Here is a 6791-nt window from a genome sequence, read left to right as displayed (position 1 = left end):
AAATATTATACTAATGGAAATTCTATTTATTCAGCGTGAAAAATAAAAAGATTTCGATGGTAATACAAAAACATTACACACTAAGTATTTACGGTTAAATAACTAAAAATACAAAGGAAAAATTTACACTATCTTTATTTTTTAATTTATATGATTCAATTATATTTTTTAAAAGTTAAACTATACGAAAGAATCTTTGTGTTATCTGCGTAGTTCCATAATGTGGAAAGAATATATTGTAATGTGAAAAAGAATAAAAAGATTTTAATTTGAATAGAAAGATAAAATACTTAAATTTTAATTTAAATTGAAAAAAAAATATTTGAATTGAGATAAAAAAATCTTCGATTTGAAAAAGTGGCTTAATAGAAAGTATGGTTTGATTCCTTCTTTGCTCTTTAACCCGGTCATATTGATTGGGTATAAAATGTTGGTTCGGTTAAATGGGTTGATGAGTTAAATATGTCGATTATTATTAAGAAAAAATGGACTTTAATGACATGGCATGCCAATTAGGAGAGAAGAAGGCTTTTGAGGCGTTTAGTATTTTTTGTGAAAAATAGTGATAGTTGAGTGATTTTATTGTCTTAAGAGAAACAAAAAATGATTTTTGTTAGCAATTCTCAAAACTTGAGTAACCATTCAAAGAATTAACTTGGAAAAAATTTAATCGAAAAAAGAGAGACGGTAAAGCTGCAGTTAGGGGTGTGCATTCGAATCGGTTTATCGATAAATCGAATCGATTATTTGTTATCGAAATCGAAACGAAAAAATCGAAACCTTATTGAAACGATAACGATAAGCATATGTACAAATCGATAATCGATAAGTAATTATCGATAAGGGTCAAAATCGAATCGATAAATCGAATGCACACCCCTAGACTGTAGACACTTGTTAAATGAGTAATTACCTATTTGTATAGATTAATATAACATACAGAATGTATATATATTCCGCTACTATTTTGAAAGCGGCTATACAATATTATTTTCCCTAATCTATACCCTTTCCTTTACCCTAAGTCCCTTACCCTATTATTTCCTCTACCACATTTAAGGAATGATCATATTTAAAGATCAAGGGAATGAAGTTCAAATTAATGGAAAACAGAATTAGCCGTGATGATGTGTTTTGTTTTGTTTTGTTTTTTTATACCGTTGGAGTGTTGGTGACATACATTGTTAGGTGTTTGCCATAATTTTCTTACCATATTTGGTTTTCCTATCTCTTGAAGGAAAAGAGCAATATAATTACCTTAATTGGGTTTCCTTTTGTAAAAGGAAATTATAAATCTCCAATATTTGGCTAGTCCTTTTTCTTGTAGGAAAAGGTTTGGACTTCTATAAATTGAGGATCCTTCCTTCTCATTCAGTAGCATCCACAATGTAGCCGTATGGGGTTTGAGAGTCGTGTTTAGGGGGAGAACTTTACGGGACAAGTGTTAGTGTGTCACTTGTGTTTGCCTCTTCGTGAGGTTGTTCTCTCGATATTTTGTACTCTCTTTTATTATAGTGGATTGCTCGTCTCCGTTGTGGACGTAGGTCAGTTGACCGAACCACGTTAAATGTTTGTGTCTCTTTTGGTAGATTTCTATTTGTTGTATGATTTATCGTCGTTCAAGGTTTGCTTTGCTAGCTTCCGCATGACACCTGCTTTTTCGGTCCTAACAAGTGGTATCAGAGCAAGGTTCAAGACATGTTTATCTTGGCGGGTTCAGTTCTAACCGCAACATATTTGACGATAATCGTGATTTGTGTCTGAGAAATTTGACCGGTGTGCTACGCGCGTTGAGACAAACTTCATGGTGGAGATTTGGAGATGCGACCTGTTGAAGGCTATGTGAAGAAGGTGGATCAAGTTTATTTGTCAGAAAATTCAGGCCAAGGGGGAGAATTGTTAGGTGTTTGCCATAATTTTCTTACCATATTTGATTTACCTATCTCTTGAAGGAAAAGGGCAATATAATTACCTTAATTGGGTTTCCTTTTGTAAAAGGAAATTATAAATCTCCAATATTTGGCTAGTCCTTTTTCTTGTAGGAAAAGGTTTGGACTTCTATAAATTGAGGATCCTTCCTTCTCATTCAGTAGCATCCACAATGTAGCCGTATGGGGTTTGAGAGTCGTGTTTAGGGGGAGAACTTTACGGGACAAGTGTTAGTGTGTCACTTGTGTTTGCCTCTTCGTGAGGTTGTTCTCTCGATATTTTGTACTCTCTTTTATTATAGTGGATTGCTCGTCTCCATTGTGGACGTAGGTCAGTTGACCGAACCACGTTAAATGTTTGTGTCTCTTTTGGTAGATTTCTATTTGTTGTATGATTTATCGTCGTTCAAGGTTTGCTTTGCTAGCTTCCGCATGACACCTGCTTTTTCGGTCCTAACATACATTTGATCCCTTACTTTAGTTTTGTTGCATGTGCTTGTTGACACAATTTTTATATTATAAATGGTGTTCGTCTTATTTTAGCTTCTTTTTGTCCATATTAGTTAGGCGCGTTTATAGCGATATACTTTCCGTGGAATTCCGCAAATTTTCTTATTGGTGTAATCGATAACCGAATCGATAAGCCCCCAAAATCGATAAATCGAAATCGAAAAAATCGAAACCTTATTGAAACGATAACGATAAGCATATGTACAAATCGATAATCGATAAGTAATTATCGATAAGGATCAAAATCGAATCGATAAATCGAATGCACACCCTTTAGCTGCTCTTTCTGTGAATATCTTATCTATATATCTAGATTATTTTGTTGAAAATTTTTCGATTTGATATTAGTCTATTATACCCGTTTTATTTTAGTGGCTACGTTTACCTCCTATCATGTGAAGTTTTATAGCGTGTAGTTGGCTGCACATGAAAATGTTGACTCTAGCTAGTCAATTAGCTTAGCCTGCTTTGGTATTGAATACTTTATTAAGTAACAGTGCCGTCAAAATTATTTGGTACTTCTTTTTAGGCACCACTTCGGGGACAAAAGGTCTATGTCGTATTAAACATATTATAAAACTTCCATAAGTATGAGCGGAAAAAAGATTAGAAAGGGATTTAATTTGTTCTTGATACTCCAATTAGCATGGGGAAGGATGATTTATACTCAATTCATTCATTCGATTTAATGAGAAATTATGACAAAGTAGTCAAAGTTCATTATTTTCTTTTCTTTTTTAGCTAGTGGAAAAAATATGATTATCATGTGCTTAGAGATCGGAGCCAGAATTTGAATTTTATGGGTTTTAAATTCTAAGACAGCGACATTAGATATTAGTACTGGGTTATGAATTTTATTTTTGTATATATTTAGTGAACTTCTTATTACAAATACAGAATTAGGCCAAAAATTATTGGGTGCGACTAAACTCAGTACTTTGGCTTCTAACTCTGAAAAATTGAGGGTAAAACAAGGTTAACGGTTCAAATATTTAAAGAATAAGGTGTGCTGTCGTGTGATGGGATGTTACCAAATATGGGCCCCGAAGAAAACTGATAGTATTGTGATTTGTGGATAGTATTGAAAAGATTTCAAGTGCTGTACCAAAGAAATACATACGACATTTACCCAGTAAATGCAAAGTTTCTTTAGTTAGCATATCAACCACGATAAGCCAAAAAAATTATCTGTAAAGTGGATAGAAAGTTTCAATTCAATGAAAAATATTTTTCAATCAAACAAAAAGTAAATGGATACCTAACTTCCAGTCACAATTATTGAGAGTAAAAACTAAAATATATAGTAGTTGTTTCATTTGTGACATGTTCAATGTTTTTTTTCTTCCTGTTGCCAGTTTTAGGGTGTGAATACTAACTTCCAGTACAATTTTTTGTGACAATTTATCACGTGGTACAACTCCAATCATATATTATATATGTGTATCTCGCATGCTTTGGTTTTTGACTAAGTTGCATTGATTCCTCATACTTTCTTGACATAATGAAGCCTTTAATTGGCTTTCTTCAAATAATTATAGAAATGAGAAAGATAAACATTATTATTTGCTTATAGTGACTTAAATTGAGAAAAAGCGCTAGCTTCTATGTTATACATCTACACTTATGTAGGTTCCATGATCTAATTTTATAACTCTTAAGAATCATATACTGGATTGTTAAACCTATACAGGTGTGTAGAGCATGTATAATAAGCAAATAATAAGCTTACTATATTTTACAAGCTATTTCACGTTATGTGTCGTAAATAACATCACTATGTGTGTGCTGGTGACGGAGCAGTGGTGCAACCGGAATTTTACAAGGGGTTTAAGAAATAAAAATATTATACATACGAAGAAGTCAAGGGAATATATATATATATATATATATAAACAAATTGACCTTATATAACACAGTGTAATTTTCCGCCGATGAGCCCCTTTTGCGCCCCGGGGGAGAGAACAATTAACCAACTAGAGAATCACCTTTTGTACATGATTTCTGGTCGTTTAGTGCAAAATAATCAATGCTTATTGTGTTGTGAATGGGGCAGACCAAAATGATGCACTGGGGCTTGAGAATGGTTTCCACCAGGGTAAAGTGATTCAACGGTCCAACACAAGGTTACCGGACTACCATTGGGACCCGGGTTGACGTACACGTGTCGAAGAGTTACTGGGCAAGAAGAAATGTAGTTGTTATAATTATCAGTTTGTGCGAGGAGGAGAGCATGCGAATTATGTTGAGGCTTCGATTGAGTCTGTTCTTCTCATCTCTATCTTTCTAATATCTGAAACTTCTCATCCCCTTCTGGTTATCCTTTCCTTGTTCCTCTAATTCCTAGTTAATTGTTGTTCTTTATTCCATTAGCATTTCCTATTACGGTGTAATTCCGTTCAGTAATTATAAAATACAAGTCTTTGTTTTTGATGTGAATTGGTTTGTCACATATTTCCTCTTCAAGACCAAACGGAGTATAGTATTCACGGATTAGAGAGTTATTTCATTCATACGTTGGCATTTTTTTTCCCACAGTTACATGCCTACAACACATAAACAGTAATTCCACACAATCTAGTCTCGTGCTTTAATATTCTGTATAATAAGTGTACTTTAGAGTGGTATCGGGCGGCATTTCTTGACCCATTTCAAAATGGACAGCTATTCTTAGGCTATTATTTAGGAATTAGACAATACTTATTTTGTCTTGAAAATTTGAACTAAAAAATCTTAAATTCAGAATATTTGTGTTCCAACAAAATGAACTGAAAAACTAAAAATTCAAAATACATAATTCCTAAATAGCAGTATGCCTGGTGTCATTTTTACAAATGAAAATGGGTAGATGGGCTCAAGCCCAACTCACTGGATAACAATCATATCCGAACAAAACACTTCCAAAGCTCTTACCTTGAAGCAGAGTTGCAAATGATACTTTGCTGAAGAGAACAAAAAAAGCAATCAGGACAAAGATCAGGGACTATATTACTTAGTTTTCAAAATAATTTACAATAATAATTGCCTCTTTTCGTATGATTCTCATATGATTTGTATTTTTAAATGATAAAACTTGTATAAAAACGGCATTACACCTTTCCTGAAATCAAACTTATAAAGTGGGGAATGGAAAGTACCTCTGAAAAACCTTTTCGGAGAATTATTTTTGAGTAAACAATTTATGCAATACAAAAACGTTGTCTATAATTGTCGCTCCTCTTTTTAAGCTTCTATTGCTCCATTCTTTTTTACAGAATTCGCCTTTCAACGAATTTTAAAAATTCTTTGTGGAATCTTTTTTGTCAAAAAATCAGACCAGAAGGTTTTACACACAATGTACAATTAATTCCGTTACAAGAATCCAACAAAAAATACACACGGTTTACTCTGCACTCAGTAGGGTCACCACTCACCACCAAACAAAAGTACAAGTGTATAACGTTGTAAAGCCCCACAGACAAAGGTCAAATAGATTCCATAGTTTCACATATTTATGGAAAAATAAATTGTATGGCGACTGACGTGTTAGTAAATTGTATTTGTAAAATAATTCTAGAGAAGATAAAATAATATATAAACAAAAATGTAAACGAAATAGAATTTAATCTAAGCCCACTGAATTCACAGTGTTTCCTTAAGGAACTTAATCCCCTCCTTGTACCCGAGTTTCGGATTATTTTCTCCCAGTATAGAACGAATTACACATTGGTGTGGCGGTACTTCAAACCCCAGTGTCTCAGCAAACACAACGATCGAATGCAAATTACACTTACTGTTGCTTTCTTTGTAGTTAAAATAGTGCAGAAGAAAGGAGAAGAATTCACAAATTCGTATGAAAATATGAGAGAATGGACTGCAATTTATAGCCCCAGCCTGTTGAGTTCAAACGAAGAGGTGTAACTCTTTAGAGGTCAGTTACGTAAAACGACCATAACGTAAATGGCCATTTACGCAAATTAAAATGGGCAGAGGAAACTTTTATTCCGTTACAAAAAACGGACGGGCGGATGAAACGGATAATTTGGATTTAATATTAATTTTTCGTTACAAAAAATGAATATTTAACAATATTACGTTAATATTTACTATTAACAAATAAATTTGGTCCAAAAATTAATCAATCAATCATTTGACCAAATCCGAAGCCGAAGCCGAGCCGAGCGAGCGAGCGACGAAGGCGCGAGGCCTGCCTACTTCTTAGCTCTTTAAGAGCTAAAAGAAGAGCAATTATATATATACCTATCAAAAGTCTTTTCCTCCTCCAATATGGGATAATGTCCCTTTATCAAGGAGAGAAACTCAAATATTTTATTTTTCCTCCATTTCCCATTCACCCTTTTTTAAGCTAAAATAGCT

The sequence above is a fragment of the Nicotiana attenuata genome, chromosome 10 (assembly GCF_001879085.1).
Source record: "Nicotiana attenuata strain UT chromosome 10, NIATTr2, whole genome shotgun sequence".
Lineage (NCBI taxonomy): Eukaryota > Viridiplantae > Streptophyta > Magnoliopsida > Solanales > Solanaceae > Nicotiana > Nicotiana attenuata.
This window is presented reverse-complemented; position numbering follows the sequence as displayed.